At 43.9% G+C, this 20,152-nt stretch overlaps 1 long non-coding RNA gene across 1 annotated transcript in view; it reads right to left on the reverse strand.

Annotated features, from left to right (window-relative positions):
- The window catches only part of LOC139327243 (uncharacterized), a 115,266-nt gene that overhangs the window by 45,878 nt on the left and 49,236 nt on the right, over positions 1-20,152 (reverse strand). The window contains exon 2 of the long non-coding RNA XR_011601657.1: positions 6,128-6,229. This is a non-coding gene — a long non-coding RNA (uncharacterized lncRNA). The remainder of the gene's footprint in view (positions 1-6,127; positions 6,230-20,152) is intronic.

Below are 20,152 nucleotides of genomic sequence, written 5' to 3' on the forward strand. Positions count from 1 at the left end.
AATCTGGCAAGTTGTCCTTTTTCAGGATGACCCGCTCAAATGCCAGACGGCTAATTGGAGCCACCCTGGTTCTGGGTGGTTGACCTCGCCCTGGCACAGCACCACCTGGTGTGGCGGAATTACCCACGGTTGATCTACTGACAGGGCCACCAGGTCGGCGAACCACGGTCTTCGTGGCCAGTTGGGGGCCACCAGGAGTAGCTCGGCCCTTTCTGCCAGTAGCTTCCGCACCAGCCGAGGGATCAGTGGAACTGGCGGGAACGCATATAGAAGACCTGCTGGCCACCTGCAGTGAAGGGCGTCGTGGTCTTCTGCTTGTGGTGTCGGGTAGCGTGACACGAATCGGGGGAGCTGGGCGTTGGCTGGCGACGCGAATAGGTCCACCACTGGTGTCCCGAACTTGGAGGCGATCTCCCTGAAGAGGCGGGGGTGGAGTTGCCATTCCGCCTGATCTATCGTTGTCCGACTGAGCCAGTCTGCTCTTGCATTGGCTGACCCTGAGATGTGGTCCGCCCTGATCGAGAGCAGGTGTTTCTCCGCCCACTCGAACAGGCTCTCGGATTCTAGCATCAGGGTGCGAGATCTCGTGCCTCCTTCCCTGTTCACGTGGGCCTTGGCTGAAATGTTGTCTGTCAGGACCAGGACATGCCGGCCCTGAACCAAGGACCGGAAGTGGCGCAGGGCTAATCTGATCGCCCGGAGTTCCAGCAGATTGATGCTGTTGCGCTGCTCGGCCTTGGTCCACTGGCCCTGAGCTACCCCGTTGTGCAGGTGCGCTCCCCAACCCCGAAGACTTGCATCCGTTGTGAGGATCAGTCTGTCTGGGTCTAAGAACTCTGACCCTTTGAGGAGTGTCGTGGACGTCCACCATTTGAGCGAGAGGCGCACCTTGGGGGTGAGGTGAATCTTGCGTTTCGAGTTTGCCCTCCCCGTGCGTTGGTAAGGGAGTAACAGCCATTGGAGAGCCCTCGAATGTTTGCGTGCCCACGGAACGATGCCGAAGCAGGAGACCATCTTCCCCAGGAGGCACGATAGTTGGAGGAGGGTGGCCCTCCTCCCTGACAGGATTTGAAGGGCCAGTTGTTGGAGACTCTGGACCCTGTCTGGTGATAGGAAGACCTGTCCTCTGGAGGAATCTATCACTGCCCCTAGGTGGAGGAGCCGAGTGGAGGGTTGAAGGTGGCTCTTCTCGAGGTTGATTGTGAATCCGTGGTTCCGGAACGTTTCGAGGACTATGTGCAAGTCTCTGACAGCCTGATCGTGAGTTGTTGACAGTATCAGGATGTCGTCTAGGTAGCAGAGGACCCTGATTGGGGTGGCTCGCAGTCTGGCCGCTACCACCGCCACCAGTTTGGTGAAGGTGCGGGGTGCCGATGATAGGCCGAAGGGCATGGCCCGGTATTGGAAGTGTTGGCCTGCGTATTCGAACCTCAGGAATTGCCTGTGGTCCGGGTGAATGGGGACATGGAGGTAGGCTTCCCGAAGGTCTACTGATTGGAGAAGGTCTCCCCGCCTCACCCCCGTTAGAATCGATTGAAGGGAGTGCATTTTGAACCTGTGGTATCGTACAGACAGGTTCAATTTCTTTAGATTTAGGATGGCTCTCCATCCTCCTGAGTTCTTGGGGACGAGGAATAGACTTGAATAGAACCCCGAGCGCTGGTGGGCTGGGGGTACCATCTCTATGGCTCTGACCTCTAGCAGGTGGTCCAGTTCTTGGGCCATCAGGGTCTGAAGTTCGGAGGACTGGGGGACCGGGCACCGCACAAAGCGCTGAGGCGGTGGCCCTGCAAATTCTATTGATAGTCCATATGAGATGGTGCGCCTTACCCACGAGTCCGAGGTCGACTGGGCCCATTGGTGGTGGAAAAGGAGCAGTCTCCCCCCTATGGGGCCCTCGGCTTGGGAGTCACTTTCCCCTTCTGGCGGGTTTGAAGCCTGCCCCGCGGAAGGGCTTTCTGGATTGCTGGTTCCTGCCCCGGTCCCGTGCCTGCTGCCTGTCATGTGGTCTGTCGCCTCCCATGTAATTGGAGCGGTGTGAGAAGGACCCCCTGGGTCCTGAGCCAGGCCGAAAGGGCTGTTGAACCGGATAAGGGGAGTACCTCCGGTCCTGGCGGCGGTAGGACGATGGCAGGATCTTCCTCTTATCCTTGTCCTCTACTAGGACGGGGTCCAGAGCTGCACCAAAGAGGTTCGGTGACTTGTAGGGAGCTGCAGCCAGCTTCCATTTGGCCTTAAGGTCCGCTTTCCAGGGACGCAGCCAGAATAGCCTCCTAGCCGTAACAGTGGAGGCTAGTGCTCTCGATGCGAATTTTGCTGAGTTTAATGAAGCATCAGAGGCGTACTCGGTGGCCGCGATAATCTTGTTGATGTCTTGTAGTAGCCTGGTGTCCTCTGGAGGGAGTCTTTCTTGCATCTGGCGTAGCCAAATGAGGGCTGCTCTGTTGAAGAAGGACGTGGCTGTGGAAGTCCTGATCGCCCAGGCTACTGCTTGGTGTGTTTTGCGGAAGGCCCACTCTGTTCTCTTTTCCTCCGCTTTGAGTCCATCCAGCGCCTCTGTGGAGACCAGTGATGGCGATGATAGGGCTGCGACCGGCTGGTCCACAGTAGGGAGGAGAAGAAGATCCTCCAGCTCTGGGGCCGAACAGTAGAGCTTCTTGTCTAGGCTGCTTGGTGTGGTTTGAGAAGCTGGTTGCCCCCAGGCGTTTTGGATGACATCAGAGAATAGCTGAGGGCAGGGGATGCAGTCTTTTTCCTGTTTGGAGGACTTGAATAGGGCATCGTGGGGCCCTGCTGTGGAAGTTGGTGTAGATTTCACCTCCCCTGGCACTCCCAGGTTAGTCGTGAGCCGTGCCTTGTGGAGGAGCGACCTAAATAGTGCCGGTCGAAAGAGGCCAGTGAAGGCAGGCGTGTCTGGGTTCAGGCCCTCATCTTCTGAGAACTCGACGTCCTCGGGGGCCTCGTCTGGTTGGTCTGACTCCTCGGATGAGGACTCTGGTGCCAAGGGGGCGAAGGTCTTGTTACGGGCCTGCTGATGCGCCCCCTGGACCTGAGCAGGTTGGGAAGGCGGGGCCCCCTGCTGCCAGCTGGCGGCTAAAAACGAAGAAAGCGCTGTGGAGAACATGGCCTGGAAGTCCAGGTGAGATGGCGCTGGTGGCCCCCCCTGCGCTCCTGCACACGGGGCAGGGCTGTGCGAAGGCCCTGCTGGCGAGAGGGGCGCTGGCTCGCTCCGGCCTGGGGCGGGGGAAGCCTGTTGGAGCCCCTCCTCTGTCGTGACCGGGGTCGCCGGGGTCCGTACAAACTCCGTCCAAGCGGTCATCGTGGAGGATGACTCCCTAGGTGAGGAGAGCGTAGCATTTTCTGGTCTTGGCCCCCTGGTGGGGGACATAGCCAGAGCCTTTTGGGCCTTGGCGCACTGTCTCTCGAGCGCCTGATGGCGTCTCTGCGCGTCCTTGTCCTGGAAAGTTAGCCCCGTCCCAGATTTTGATCTGTGGTTAGAGTTTTCAGACCGCTTTTTGGAGCTCTTTTTGGAGGATCTGGCCCCCTTGCGAGGTGGGCTCAGCTCTAGATCCGGGTCTGAAGAGAACGGGGCGTCAGACATGGCAATGGGGCTGTGCTCTGTTCTTCGAGCCAGGACCCCCCCCCTTTCTCGCTGTGTGAACGGCGAGGCTTGAGCACTCTGCCCCGCCCGATTGGAAGCAGCAGCTGAGAGCCCGGAGGTCTCACCAGCTAACTCAGTTTTATCCCAGGCACCCTTCTTGGAGGCTTGGTGTGCCTGTCGGAGCCGCTGGGGGGGGGCTTGCTCAAGATGGCGGCCCACGTGGTCTTCCAAGATGGCGGGCGCCACGTGGATGCGGCTTGGGCGGCTTCCGTCTGCTCCGGACTTATGCTGGAGGCCCGAGGGTCCAGCCAGCTGCCGTGCTTCCTCTCCGCTCGCGGGGGCTCTCTCTGCGGCACTGCGGTGGCTGGCAGGGCTAGCCGGGCGAACCGCGGCTGCACGCTGCAGGCTTCTGTGCGATCGGCGTGGAAGCAAGCCGATCGCACTCCTCCTCTCCCCGCGCGGCTTCCCACAGCTTTTAAAGTTTGGCGCCGAAAGCGCCGGGTGAAAGCGCTGCGTGGGCGGCTCGGCTCCCCGAACCCGACGCCCAGCTGATCAGCGCTGCCTCTGAGATCGGCGATTAGCGAGAGAGGCAAAAACCTTAAATAAAGTAGCTAAAAGAAGAAAAACACCGGGGGAAGTAAATAATCAAAAATAAAATAAGAACCTAGGCGTCCCTGAGAAGGGAGAAAGAGAAAAAGAGGATGGAAGCAATACCTTAAAGCAGGAGCTCCCGGGAAACACTTCAGAGTTTGCCAAACAACTGAGCGAAGACTGGGGTATCATGGGACTAGGGGGTGTGGCTGAGCAGGGGGAAAGGGGGAAGTCCTTTTGTCTTTTGTCTTTATGTTAACACTCAGTTGTTTGCCAAAGGCTGAAGCATTAACCCATTCATGGATAGTGGGAGCAGCGCACAGGAAAAAGAGAGATGAGGGAGAGGGGGATGAGAGGGAGAGGGAGATAGAGAGAAAAAAAGAAAGATGAGAGAGAGGGAGACAGAGAAAAAGAAAGATGAAAGTGAAAGAGAGAGAGAAAGAAATAAGAGAGGGAGGAGAGGAAGATAGAGAGAGAGGGTGATAGGGAGATAGAGAAAAAGAAAGACATGAGAGAAAGGGAAAGTTGAGAGGGAGAGGGACATAGAGAAAGAGAGATGAGATGAGATAGAGGGAGAAAAAGATGAGAAGGAGGGAATGAGACAGGGTGATACCTATTTCCCATAGAAAACATGGGGAGCCACAAAACCTGGGTAGGCATGGCTGGGGTGGTGGTGGCAATGTGACTGGGTGGGAGTGAGTGACATTGAGTTGGCCACGCCCACCCAGGTTTTGTGGCTCCCTGTGTTTTGTTTTCTGCGGGAAATGGGCCAAAGTGGCTCTTTGAGTGTTTAAGGTTGCAGACCCTGCTATAAACCATACATGTAAGTCAGGGGTGGGTTCTAAATTTTTTTACTACCAGTTCTGTGGACGTGGCTTATTTTGTGGGTGTGGCTTGGAGGTCATGTGACTAGGTGGGCGTGGCTAGCTGGTCAGAGTCATTTCTGGAAGATCCTCGCACTTACGACCAGTCCTCGCACTTACGACCCGACTCATTTGTTTGCTTTTAACACTGATCAGTTGTAGGACGACCCTTTGAAGCCCCGCGGCAAGAGTTTAAATAGTTTTTTTCCCTCTAGTCATCAGCTGGGACTCAGGAGGCAGCAATAGATTGGGGGTGGGACCAAATAAAAGGTAAGAATAACGTGGGAGGGTGGGGGGGGGTGGGAGGGCGGGGGGGAGAACCGGTTTGGTGACGTCATATCGTCACTGCTACCGGCTCGGCCGAACCGGACTGAACCGGGAGGAACCCACCACTGATGTAAGTGAGATTAAGGTAGGGAACATCTGTATGAATAACCACTATCAATCAAATTGTCAAATTGTTCAGTCATAGGCAGTTTATTAAAAAATATGATTACATGGGCATTTATTTATTTATTTATTTATTTATTTATTTATTTATTTATTTTTATTTCTATACCGCCCTTCTCCCGCAGGACTCAGGGCGGTGCACAGCCAAAATAAAACATTGTATACAAAATTTAAAAAACAATTTAAAAACAATTAAATAATTTTGGCCCAAATAATTTAAAACAACCCAAATTAAAACCGAATCAATTAAAACTGAGAGGACGGGATCAAGCCAGCCCAGCTAGATGGAATAAGTGTGTTTTTAGGGCCCGACGAAAAGTCCGGAGGTCTGATATCGTGCGTATCTCAGGGGGTAGGTCGTTCCAGAGGGCTGGTGCCGCCACAGAGAAGGCTCTCCCCCTGGGGGTCGCCAGCCGGCACTGTCTGGCCGACGGCACCCTGAGGAGGCCCTCTCTGTGTGAGCGAACTGGCCGGTGGGAGGCTATTGGCGGCAGAAGGCGGTCTCGCAAATACCCCGGCCCTTCTATAAGTCCACTGTTATTCGATTTCATATTGATTCAATTATAATCATACAAGTCTAATTTTAATGACTGGTTATTTGCATGAAAGTAATTTTTCTTACCTTCATTATATGAAATCCCAGATCTTAAAAGCCTTGTCTACAAAAGGGATCATCTTCAGCATTTATTAGTTTAATCCAATCATATGTGGTACTCATGATAACCTAAAAAAAAGATACAAATTAATGTAAAAACTATAATTATTTACATAGTTTTGATGACTTCTTCACTATAATAAATAATGAGCGTGATTTTTCCTTGAATGCAAATGTTAAATTACAGTAGTAGTATCTTTTCCAAAATGTAATATATAGCATAAATTCTAAACTATGCTCAGACAAGATGACAAGTTACTTACATAACTTTTAAAACTTATAGGGATGTACAAAAATAATTGTTCTGTGGTATAATATCCAGAATATTTGAGTTTCTCTGGGATGTAACAAATATTATTGGGACTATGCCATTCTTCGAGATTTAACCCAGTTGTTTCTAAATCTTTTTGACCTGGAAGTGGTACAACTTGAATTATTTCTGGTTCAGAGCAGTGGTGAAATCTAAAAATTGTTGCTACTAGTTCTGTGGGCGTGGCTTGATGGTCATGTGACCGGGTGGGCATTGCCAAGTTGACGTCACGTACGTCACTCACTGTTAAGAGCCAGGAGCTGCACATTCTGAAGCACATTCTGCCCTTCTGAAGCCCCCAATGCTTTGAGTTTCCTTCCGCCATCTGGCTTGACTGCCCAAGCGAATCTTGGAGCCTTCTCTTGCCCCGCTCTCCAAACCGGAGGGCCGTACAACCCCACCACCAATCCTCCATACAAACCACTCACCCCGTTTCTGCAAAGGCAGAGCCCCCCTGCAGGGCGATCCAAGGAGAGTAGGGGGATGCTGCAGAAAAGGCCACCTTCCACCCGTGCCAGCTCCGCGGGGCTTGGAGCTCTGAAGCAGCCCATTGGATTCCCAGCCACCTGCCTGCTCTCTTTGACTGCCGGTGCCACTCCAGGAACTCGGCCCATGGAGTCCGGCGCTCCAAGGGAAGGAGGCTCAGCTGTGCCGCTGCTTGCCGGTGGCGAAGAAGCAGGGCGAGAGGGGTGAAAGCCCCCCGTGCGGGGAGAGGGCCAAGTCTGGCCGTGCCACCACAGAGCCCATAGCTCTTTCTATTTGGCCTGGGTAGCGGTGCTTACCCGGGCGGGCCAGTGCAGGTAGCCCTTCATCTTGGTGCTCCCTTGCCTGCCGCCGCTGTTCTCACCACTCTCCCTCCCTGCCTGGCTGCCTTCCCGAAGCAATCTCCCGAAGCAACCGCGCCACCCTTCGCTTTCCTTTAATGGCGGGAGCAGGAAGAAAGTAAATTGCGGCAGTGTGGCGGTGCTCTGGGAGGACAAGCAGGACCTGAGGCAGAGGGGAAAGCAAGTGTGCGGCAGTTGGCCAAAGGCCCCATGGAAGCTGAGCGCGCCAGGCCCAAAAGGCAAGCGAGCCTTTCCATGTCCCTCCGAGGAGCCGAGCGTAGTGGGTCTCCCTCCCCCCCACTGCCAGTGTCAGCCTTACCTTCTAGATACTCCGCCGGCATATTCAGGATGCCCAACGGAGCCAGTGCCTTGGTAAGGCTGATGGCGGGCAGCCCTTGGTGGAGATGCAGCTGCTGCTCCAGGGCTGAGAGGAGCAGCACCGCCACAGTGGTGCTCCGGGAGGGCAGGCGGATGTCCCGGCCCCGGGGCTGCTGCACATGTCCCGGAGCAGCACAGTGGCAGCGTCTCCACCAAGGGCCGCCCATCCACCCACTAGCCACTGCCGGGCTGGATGCTAACCTCAGAAGGCAAGCGGGCATGGGGGACTGCAGGGAAGGCATGTGGAAGGCAGGCAAGCATGGTAGGACTGCAGGGAAGGGAGTAGGCTGCTGGCTCCCTTCCTCACAGCCCTGCCATGCTTGCTTACCTTCGACTTGGCCTTCCGCTTGCCTGCCTTCACAAGCTGGCCACGGGGATGCCGGGAAGGCCACGTGGAAGGCAGGCAAGCATGGCAGGACTGCGAGCTGCGGACAGTTTGGGGGCATGGCCAGCCAGCAATTGCTACCAGTTTGGCAAACCAGCCCCAATATCTGCTATCGAACTGGTAGCATTTCACCCCTGGTTCAGAGGATTTACTTTGGGAAAATGGCTTACCACCCTTAGAACAGGACAGTCCAGGGATAGTTTGACATGCTTCAGAAGCAAATGGATCTGTGTCACATTAATGAATTTTGTACATCCCTACAAAGTTGCAATCAATAGAGCCATTGTACTAGACATTTTTCCACTTCTACTATATACTGTACTCGATTTCTTTCAAATTCTGCTTCCCTACCACTGAAGCTTTTCCACCTGATACCCCAAGGCCACTTCAGGAAAACAGGTAAGCATTTGGAATAACATGGAATATAGTATAAAAGGTTGTAGGTTTTAATTTTTTGTTTTTTAAATTTAGGGTATAGGATCTACAGGTCATGCAACCATACCTGATATACAAATTCATAACCGTCAGTATATAGAGGTAGTCCTCAACTTACAACAGTTCACTTAAGGACCGTTCAATGTTACGTCACTGAAAGAAGTGACTTATGACTTTTTTTCACACTTATGAACATAGTAGCACCCCCATGGTTACATGATCAAAATTGAGACACTTGGGAATTGACTCACATTTATGACTGTTGCATTGTGATCCCTTTTTGAGACCTTCCAACAAGCAAAGTCAATGAGAAAACCAAATTCACTTAACAACTGTGTTTCTAATTTAAAAACTTCAGTGATTCACTTAACAACTGTGGTGAGAAAGGCCACAGCATATGGGGCAAAATTCACTTAACAAATGTTTCACTTAGCAATACAAATTTTGGGCTCAATTGTGGTTGTAAGTTGAGAACTCTCTCTATATATATTCCTATTAAAATATAGGAAATAAAATATTAAATTAATGAGATGAAACCATAATAACAGCACCATAATATGGAGCCATAGAATTGCAATATGATGGATGTTATAATTCTCTCTACATGGGGCTCCCCTTGAGGAACACCCGGAGGCTCCAACTGGCGTAGAGTGCGGCTGCGCGGGTGGTTATGGGAGCGACGTGGCGCTCCCATGTAACATCTCTCCTGCACGAGCTGCACTGGCTCCCGGTGGTCTTCCGGGTGCGCTTCAAGGTTTTGGTTACCACCTTTAGAGCGCTCCATGGCTTAGGGCCTGGTTATTTATGGGACCGCCTGCTGCCACAAACAGCCTCCCACCGGCCGGTATGCTCTCACAGAGAGGGACTCCTCCGGGTGCCATCGGCCAAACAATGTCGGCTGGCGGCCCCCAGGGGGAGAGCCTTCTCTGTGGGGGCACCTACTATCTGGAACGAGCTCCCCCCGGAGATACAGAAGATCCTGGATCTACGCACCTTCCGCCATGCTCTTAAGACCTTTTTATTTCACCAGACTGGTCTGGCCTAACCTTTCCTATTATGTAAATTTTAATGTAAATTTTAATTTGTTCTTAACCTGGGGTTTTAAATTTGTCTTGGGCTAAATTGATTTAATTCGATTTTACTTCTGCTCTTAATTTTTGTATTTTATGTGTTTCATTCTGTGCCTGTTCACCGCCCTGAGTCCTTCGGGAGTAGGGTGGTATACAAATTAAATAAAATGAAAATGAAAATGAAATAATTCAAAATCTAAAGAAGCTAACCATCTAACTCAGGGGTATCAAACTCATGTTGTCACGTTGTCGTCATGTGATGTATCACAATGTTTCCACCCTTCGCTAAACTGGGGGTGGGCATGGCCAGCGCATGACGCATCCGGCCTCGGGCTGAAAGTTTGACACACCAGATCTAACTGCTTCTGGTGTGCCTGTGATTAGATCAGGTTAAGGGTATTGGCAAAAATTCAGTGTTCCTCTGTATGTAACAGAAGCAACTTCCACTTGTGCAATACTATTAGTATTCAGAGATAGATTTATTTTGCATAAATGCTTAAAACTTAAAACATTTTGAGCCAATGATATCTCAATTTCCAGTTATTTAAAGTTAAGATAGAAACTACACATTAGTCAACATTTTGAATCTAAAGGTACTCTACTGATTCAAATATAATTCAATAATAAACCAATAAATCTTTAGTAGCACTCTGAAAGTTAGAAATGGTGTGTCCAAAAATAATTTCATGCCACAAGAACTTACAAGAAATGATTTTGATAATCGATAAAATGATCTATTTACTAATGCTGAAGGACAAGTTAAAATCAGTCAGAAATACAATGATTTTGTACCCTGGTTATATTTTATTTATTCTTTGACCAGATTATTTCTTTTTTCCACAATAGAAAGGTAATTCCTTGAGAGAATGGTCAGAACAAAGCCTAAGATGAAGGACATTATAGATTCCCAAGTTTGAAGTCCAACAGATACAGGAGTAATGGGAAAGGTCATGGTCTCATCACTACTACTTGACTTTTTCTTGGGTATTAATCTGCATAATATGTTATAAGAACAATAGAAGAGAATATTTGTAGTTCAGAGCTGAAATGAGGGATCTTTGGTGCTCTCTAAGCTTGGCTGTTCTCTTGCAGATGTTTCATTATAGGCTAGCACTGAAGTTAGCTAGTTTAGCTGATGAAGTTACCTAGTTTGGGTAATGAAACATCTGCAAGAAAACAACCAAGCAGCAGAGACCACCAAGGACCCGGTAGATAATCTGAATTTCAGCCCAATGTTCTATCTTCTATCTTCTTGGTTGAATAAATAGCAATAAAGTTACATTGACACTCTATGAGTCTATACAGTATATGGTGAATATTTGTCTCTATATAAATATTTTGCATTCTAGAAATTCAAAATAAGGTAGGGCTAGCACTAATGATGTTACCTGGTTTGGGTAATGAAACATCTGCAAGAAAACAACCAAGCTTGGAGAACCCCAAGGACCCCTCGTTTATAAAAACAAGAAGATAGATCAATGAATGATGTATTATAACCTTTAATTATCAAAGAAAGCAATATGTGAATTCAAGCCATGTTTTCACTTAAACTAAAATGCATGTACACTTCCTATTCTCCACAAAAGCCATGAAAAATAATGCCATAATGTAGTGTCCAACCCCTAGTCCATGGACCAGCACTGGGCCGCAACATGCCAGAAACAGGGTCACGCAAACAAGCAAAGCCCCATCCATGGGATGTAGGCAGCACACAAAACCACACCCCTTCCGCTCCATGGAAAAATCTTTCTCCACAGAACCAGTCCCTGGTGTCTAAAACAGCCTTCCATCCTTTCTAAGGTAGGTGAAATGAGGACCCAGTTTGTGGGGGCAATAAGCTGACTTTGTATAAATATACAAAAGGATGAAGGCTATTGCTGAGCACATTGTAAGCCGCCCTGAGTCTTCGGAGAAGGGCGGCATATAAATCAAATTAAAAAAAAAAAAAAATTGGGGGCCACTGTTCTAATGTGCAATTATGTTCTCATCCTTAGTTTTCTGCAGTTAAATGGTAAATATTATCTGAGTAAAGATCACTTTCTATTATATTTAAATATAAACATTATGATAATGAAGACAATAGCAACACATTTTTCTAAACTCTGTTTTGAAAGAAAAATGGAAATGTCTACTTTGCTCATTGGTGGAGAACAAAAGTGTACATTCTGATTACAATGCTTGCATGTTAATTTTCACTGGACCCTGTGGTAATTGCAGGCAAAAACAAAACATTTCTTGGCAGCATCTTTTTGTCCCAGAAATAGCATAATTATAATATTTTGGAAGAAAAAAAAATAAAGTTGTCACTAATTAGTGGCCTGTCCCTCACATCCTGGTATTTCTTGAACTTTATGAAAACTATTAAATTTATTCTATCCCATCCCTATTTTCTCCAGATTGAAAAAAAAACCTCCAAAGTTACTCTATATTGTATCAATTTGTGAGTCTTGGAAACATAGTTCTTTCCAACACGCAATCTGAAACAGGAATACAAAATAGCAAACGAGATGCATAAGTATGAAAGTAGTTTAACAATTTATGCATTTTGCCACGTTCTGTTTACAGCATATGAAGAATCACTTACAGGCAGATACAACGTTTTTAATAATAAAAACATAAGTATAAATATTACAATTTGGTTAAATTAAAAGGGTGAGGCCAAACATTAATTCATTTAGGCTTACAGATTCCTTCATTTGCAGATAACTCTGTAAGAGTTTATTTTATACTCCAGTACTATAACAAAACGTCAAACAGTCAGAAATTATGTATCTTCATATTCTTCATCATGCCAAGGAACTGTAGTAAATAAGTCAACTTCATATTCACCATGCCAAGGAACAACATGCTCAGTAACAACCTATTACCCATACAGGGTAAGAACCTATCTGTTCTTCGGCTCATTTGCCATTGTAGTTTATGCATGCTGCCCCAGAAGCCCAACACAAGTTGATTGTGCTGATATCATATATAGAAAACATATTCTATCTTACTGTCTAAGATGGTGTGGTCTTAATTGTTTTGACAGTGGTAGTGATTGCATTATTTCCGAATAAGCAAATTTAGATTCCCCCTATATAAAGAAGTAATCCAGTTCGCAGTAACATCAGCCCACTAATTGATCTTTAGGAGAAGATATGCTTTATTGGCAAATCAATCAAACCAGAATTTATAGTGACTCTTGCCACTCGTAACCCCAAATGGCAATTCCAGCAATATTCACACTCTATTTATTTGCTGTTTTAGAAAACTGTGGAGCTTATTTACTCTTTGATTTCCCAAATTTTAGAACCATCAATATAGCTCAGTTTTTATACATTTATCCCACTCACTCCTAGATCAATGTCAGGTACAAATTTATTCTTCATATTCCTCCTTGAATGAAAGTCTGCAAATGAGAATTGTGGTAACTAGCATGGCCTAGGCCAGTCAAAACTATCACATAAACAAGGGACTTCCGGTTTGGCGTTGCAGCGATACAGTCAGGGAAACAGCGGGGCTCTGATGAGCCCACAAAAACCCCGACTGGCAAACCGCCGCTGACAGGTCTGCGGACCTACCCTGTCCTGAAGGGGAAAGAGAGGGGCCCCTTGGGCGGCCGAGAGGAATGGGTAAGTTCCTCGGAGGCCGGAGGCAACTCTCTAAGTCAGCAGCGGGGGACGGCAGCCATGGCGGCTGCCTCAAGACCGCGACAAATTGGGACAAGCAATGTGCAGGAGGGAGGAAGGAAGAAAGAACGATGTGCTTTGGAGCCGGGTGAGTGACACCAACCCAGGCGAGATACAACGTGTGAATAAAGATATTTACAAATAAGACCCCCAGCCTTACCTAGCGGCTGAAGATCTGAGGGGCTTGAAGATTTTGTAAAATAAGGAAAGGAATTGAAGACCCTTTAAGAATTTTACTTTAACACTGATTGTTTGGAATGAATTGCTTATTAACCAAACAGAGCTGGATATTCAAATTTTCTTGTTAAAATTGAAATGGACTTGACTTTTGGAAAAGAAAAAAGCGATAATTAAGGATTTGTCATCTTTAAAAGCCAGACGAAGAGATTAAACGGATTGCTACATAAATGTTTCAAAATGGCGATTGAAGCCGTGACTAAGTGAAAGTGCTGATTGTGGAAATTTGTTTTTCTTTCTGAGAAGAACCTATTTGACTCATTACATATTGTGGATTACTTTGAAAAGAACTATGGTTTTTTTAACTTTGGATATTCCTATTCTGTCTTTTAATGGCTTTATAAAGAAAGAAGAAAGACAATGACTAATAAACTTTTAACTAACTAGCAGCAACAAAAGATTTGGCACAGGAACGGAAGTGGAGAAGCTGATGGATTTTACTGGAAACAGATTCTACAATAAAATTAAAAAGGATATGCAAAGTTTTAAGCATGGAAGTATTGACTTTGAATTGAAATGCTTATGGACAGATAAGGAAATGAAGAAGCAAAATAGATAAACTAGATAGCAATGTTTGAATGCTTAATTGTTTAAATGGTTCAAAGTTTAAGTGAGCTTTAAATAAAAACAAGAAGTGCTTATGGTAAAATAAAGATAGAAAATTAAAAATAAAAGACAATTAAAATAGAAGTGGGAAATTAGGGTGACTAAAAGTGATATTTTCATAAAAGCATAATTTGATGTAACATGTTTTAGTTTTAAGTTGATAAAGTGGTGGATGATAATTATGATTGTTAATGATTATAGATAATATATTAAGGTATACAGATAGAAGTCATAATTGAGATTGAATTTAACATATGTTGGAAATGATTAATATTAAGAAATAGATGGGGATACACCCTGGAAGAGTACAGTTGGAAACAGTGGATAAATATTCAACATATTGAAGAAGAAATTTTTAAAATAAGCTAGCAGAATAGTAGTTGGAGTTAAGGAGGAGAATAAATTGAAAACTCAGCCAAAATAATGTAAACCTGGAAATAAGCCAAATAATAGGTGGAGTTATGGAGGAGAATGCTGTTAATCAGCCAAAATAAAGCATGCTGGAAATCAGCCAAAACAATGGAAAATGCTGGTAATCAGCCAAATAATAGTTGGAGTTATGGAGGAGATTATGCTGAAAATTCGGCTAAAATAAATAATGCTGGAAATCAGCCAAATAATAGGTGGAGCTTTGGAGAATGCTGGAAATCAACCAAATAAAGCATACTGGTAATCAGCCAAAATAAGAGAAAATGCTGGAAATCAGCCAAATAATTGTTGGAGTTATGGAGGAGAATACAGTATGCTGAAAACTCAGCCAAAATATGTTATGCTAGAAATCAGCCAAACAATAGGGAGAGTGATGGAGAATGAGGAGAATATATTGAAGAATAATTATTAATAAGGGGTGAAAAGGAAAATGTTGGGCGATAATTAAAATGAAATGGAAAATTTTGAGATGTCTGTGTAAAAGTTAAAGATTAAGATAGGATGAATTGGGTCTAGAAAATGAAAAAAATAGAAAATTTGATTAATAAATTGAAATAAAAATTGAGTTGCATACATTTGGAAATTAGGATTCGTGGTGATAAAACTAAGGTAAATATATAGATTAATAGATTAGACTGTTTTTGTGTTTAATGTTGATGTTAAAAGGAGCAATGGAAAAAAGAAAATTTAGATAGAGCGGTATTGAATTTTGATTTATAATTGAATTTATAATTGAATATAAAAATGAGCTTTGCTTTAGTAGGAGATTAAGATGTATGATGAGATAATAGAAAGATTTAAATTAAGATGTTGGAATTTATGTTAAAATTATCTGTTTTATTTGTTAAACTAGTATACCCATTTGTGCCCAGACCAAGACTTCGTTCTTGAGAAAAATTTTCCTTTTTATGTTTATGTTAGAAAAAATAAAAAAATTTTTTACAAAAAACAAAACAAAACTATCACATAAACAAGGAGAACCTTCAAATCTTAAATGTTGGTAAAAAAACATGGTAAAGATTCATTACTTTAAAAGACAAGAGGGCTTAAATTTGAAACACTCAAACTCACACACATATATTTCATACAAATAATGAGCCTGATTTCTATTTTATGAATTCCTTCTTGTCTTCTTATCAATGTGTCTTGAATCTGTGAAGTTCCTGTTAGTAAATATTTCCTGAATTTGGGACTGAATTTCTGGGGAGATTTAGCCCATGCCTGGTTTTAAATATGACACTTGAGTTGGATTATGGAATCAAGAAGCACAATTAGTTATCAATATATTAATGAAAGATCGTTCTAATTCTTTCCTCAAGGGCTCTCAGAATGGAGAAATTTCAATGGGGGAAAGCAATTAATATAGATCTAGTCGGTATTACTTTGATTTTATTAGTTGCACTGCTTTCATATTTTTATTATTGTAAATTGCTGGTGAGCTGCAGTACAGAATTTTTTTGGGCATGAAAAGGAAGGATGGAATTCCTGTGAATGTCTCGTGTCCAGATTTTATTTAAAGAAGGCCTTGATGCATAGCCAAAATTTGTCCATACAGTTTACACATCTGCTTTACATCTTTTTCCATTCACCTTTAAACTTCTATTAGCTTTTCCAAACTGAGCCCTAAGGAGTATCATTTTGCAATATTTCTAAGTTTTGAGCCATTTATAAACCTAAAAAGTAAACTTGGTTCATTGTTAAAGATATTTATAGCTACCAGTAATAATCAGGACTTTTCCATTCTGCTAAATATCTCAGGAATGCTAGAAAACACAGTACTGTACGGCTCTTAATTCTTATTATTCCTTGCCCCTCACAACTTGTAGTTCAATATTTTATATTGCTTTTAAAACTGTATAATTTAAGACCAATAGGCCTAAATTCTAGTTTTCATTCGCTTCCTATTATTATTATCGGAATTTTCACACAATCATTATTTTGTACCACTGCCTTAGTGACCTGATAGTCCTCCAACACTTCTAGCCGACCAATAGGAAGGCATTAAACAAATAGGAGCCAGCTGTATCCTGCCCACTGTGATTGGGACTGAGATTATCATGTGTAGTTTACTTGACCAAAGAGCAGAAAACTAGAAATAACTTTACTACATGAAATAATGGATTGGATTGGTATACAATACTAGTTTGCCTACTTTTTAACCAAAAGCTTGTGAATTTTGGAGAAAGCATTCCCAATGACATTTTCTAATTTAAGATGACAATGTTTTGGTTGAGTAGCTTGCGGCAGAACAGATCTGCAATGACATAGTCTAAACTGTCATGATGTACAGTACTTTGTATTAGGACCAGGATGACTTCCCAGAATACTGTTAGATGTTATGTTTATAACAGTTAAGCTCTGGTCATTGAAGTGAGGTATTTCTTTGCTCAGATTTAGGCATTTCATCTTTTAAAAGCAAGACATGTTTTTCAAAATATTTCCATATTCAAAAGTATAAATCTTTGATTAATACTTCAAAAGTATGATACATTCAATCCAACGTACCTTAGTATTTTAACTCCTTAATGACAATGGTACACCTCAGCTTCTAGAATTTCTCCCACCTTATTAATGATAGCTCTACTCATGTGACCAGGGAAAGACCTCAAAATGGAAGAGTTAGCAACATTCTGAGCTGATGCCCAACTACTTCTTCCATTGAAACTTCCCCCCCCCCCTCTAGATTGTTTTTAAACTGATCCAATCCATGTTCAATCTTACTTTCTTTCTTTTTTTTTTTTGGTAGTTTATCCCTCCACACCAAACTCGATCCCCTTCTATTGTTTTCAGAGAGCTATTGTATTGATGGAGATAAGCACACAGAGTATACAACCTTTTTAGATAACATCTTTCCAACATTCCATTATAGAGGAAAAAATTTAAAAAATCCATCTATAGAGTGCAAATAATTAAAAGTGTTCTTATTTTGTCTGCTAAGGACAATAGTTGGTTATAAATACTTATTCATCTACCAATGTGAATAGAAAAATCAGAAATATGTAAGTGAACTCAGTTACTTCAGAAGAAACGAGACTAAGAAAATATAGATATGTGACCGCTAAGAGTGGACTCCAACTTGATGGCACCTAAACAATTCAGAAAGGGTAGGGTCATTAAAATTAAGAGTGACATCATCCACATTTTTGTGGTATAGAAATATTTATCAACCCCCCCAAAAAAAAACCAATGACAATTTAAAAAAAATTAAATAGACCAACAAGGTTAGAAACCTTGGTGGTGCAGTGGAATTCAGTATTGCAGGCTAATTCTGCCCACAGCTTGAAGTTCAATCCTGGTGGAGGATCAAGGTTGACTCAGCCTTCCATCTTCCAAGGTTGGGAGCAATATGCTGACATTGTAAACCACTCAGAGAGTGCTATAAAGGACTAAGGGGCAGTATATAAGTCTAAATGTTATTGTTATTGCTAAACATTTTCAGTGATCAAAAATTACTTCAGGTTATAAAAACATATCAGAAACCAAAAGGTGGATGAATGTGGACACAAATGACCACTCAAAATGATTAAACCTAAAATTCTGAACTGAAGCTCTCAAATGACAAAACGTTGTTATAGGGTCCACTAGTACAGATTTCAGCACAACTACTGTATTTTTCAGACTATAAGACGCATTTTTGGCTCCCAAAAAGCGGTAAAAATGTCTGTGTGTCTTATAGACTGAATATTGCCGAAGCCTCGCCCGCCCACCATTTTTTGGCTTCTGCACATCCCGTGTTCAGGTCTTTTTTCAGCCCACTTTCGAGGCTTTTTTGGGCCTGTTCTCAAGGGGTTTTTTTGGCCTGTTTCCGGGGTTTTTTCAGCCCCTGAAAAAAGCCTCAAAAACGGGCTGAAAAAAGCCTCAAAAATGGGCTGAAAAAAGCCTTGAAAATAGCCCCCCAAAAGCCTTGAAAACAGGCCAAAAAAAGCCTCGAAAATGGCAGAAAAAAGCACCGGAAACAGGCTGAAAAAAGACTGGAAAAGGCCTGAAAAAAGGCAAGCCAAAAAAAAATATTTTTTTTGTTTTCCTCTTCTAAATTTAGGTATGTCTTGTAGCCAGATGCATCTTATAGTCCAAAAAATACAGTAACCAAGGTATAAAATGATTACAAAACAATCTTTTGCCTCAGAGAATTAACACAATGAGTTATAATCCCCTAAAATGTTTAGCATTGAGAATGGTGTCTGCATTTCCAATATTTGTATCCTATCCCTAACCAAACAGACCCTAGGTAGGTAACAAGATAAAATAGACAATATAACACTAAAGAAAACACATTAAGGCAGTAAAAACAACTAAAGGTCAAAAACATACTCAAACAACCTGGTTTTAACTTTGATAAATGCAAGTACTGGTCAACACTGAAATCTTGGCCAGCTCTCCACTTTATGGAATTCAATAGAAGAGAGAGAAGATGCTGCACATGGCCTCTCTACAGATCACATTGGACAAGGATACTCCCTCCTAGCAACATCTTGGCCGATATATCCTAGTGCTTGTTGCAGTTTGTTTTTTGCATTAATCATTTCACCAAAATTATTCCAAAATTTGGTTCACAGAATTTTGTGCTCTCATCCATAGCTTCATATTATATTCCCCATCACCTCCCCAATTCTTCTACCACTAACATCGGTCCTGCTTGCAAAAACAAGTATAAGGGGGGGAAAAGTCCCCTCTTGAATATAAGCATTTTTAATTTTATGTCATCAGGATAATAAATGCACCTGTTTCTTGACTTCAGGCCATATTATGGACAGGAAAAAAGGAATGAATCAACAATATTTGCATATAATTCAAAGGATGAGATCTTAACTCAGCATCTGATTTAATTGATTTATCCTACAGACTGAGGCACTCACATATCCTAGCATCCTTAGGCACAGGTTCTTTCTAAAGCTGCAACTGAAAGTCATAGTGTGTGGCAACACAATGGGACAACTGCATGTTCTTGTTTTTGAACACCACTTGTAAATGTAGCCTTTGGCAAGATGGTAAACCACAAGACAGGATATAGATTACCCTAGTCTGCAATTAGTGGATTTGGAGGACAACTGCCTTGGAGCAGCACCTCATAATAATCCGAGGGCCCCAGAGATGAATAATAAATAAAAGATTTCAATATATTCCGCCACACCTCCTCCAGCACATGCTTGAAAGCAGCCAGTGATCACCTCTCATGTCTCCAGTTTGAGACAGGACCAGTCAATAATAAATTATGGGTCCTCTGGGCATGGATAATAGGGAGGGGCTGAAAGACATGCTATATGCAAAAGGCTTAATCAGTTTAATCCTTGCTCAGCTGCACAGGGTATATCACTGATTACACCATTTGAGAGAAAGGGAAAACTTTCCCTCCAGGCAAATTAGTCAGCTCTTCTGTCTGCATGTTGGTGTCCTTTTCTTTGGTGAACCATGGTGGGTATCATTCAGTTAGATACACCAGATGGATCGCTGACAGGCCTTAAGGCCTAAGTGTCACAACTGATTTTTTTATTTTTTTGTAGCATGGTATTTTTTGGCACTATTGCACTAAGAGTAGCCAATTTGTTTTCTTTTGCCTGAAGACTTCACACACCTTCTATAGTATTTTGAGTACTTTTCTTTAAAAGAGATCGGAATAAGACATTCTTATCAACCTAAAACGTTAGTAACA

The sequence above is a fragment of the Pituophis catenifer genome, unplaced genomic scaffold, assembly GCF_029215685.1.
Source record: "Pituophis catenifer annectens isolate HBS135680 unplaced genomic scaffold, rPitCat1.0.hap2 SCAF_1, whole genome shotgun sequence".
NCBI classification, from domain to species: Eukaryota; Metazoa; Chordata; class Lepidosauria; order Squamata; family Colubridae; genus Pituophis; species Pituophis catenifer.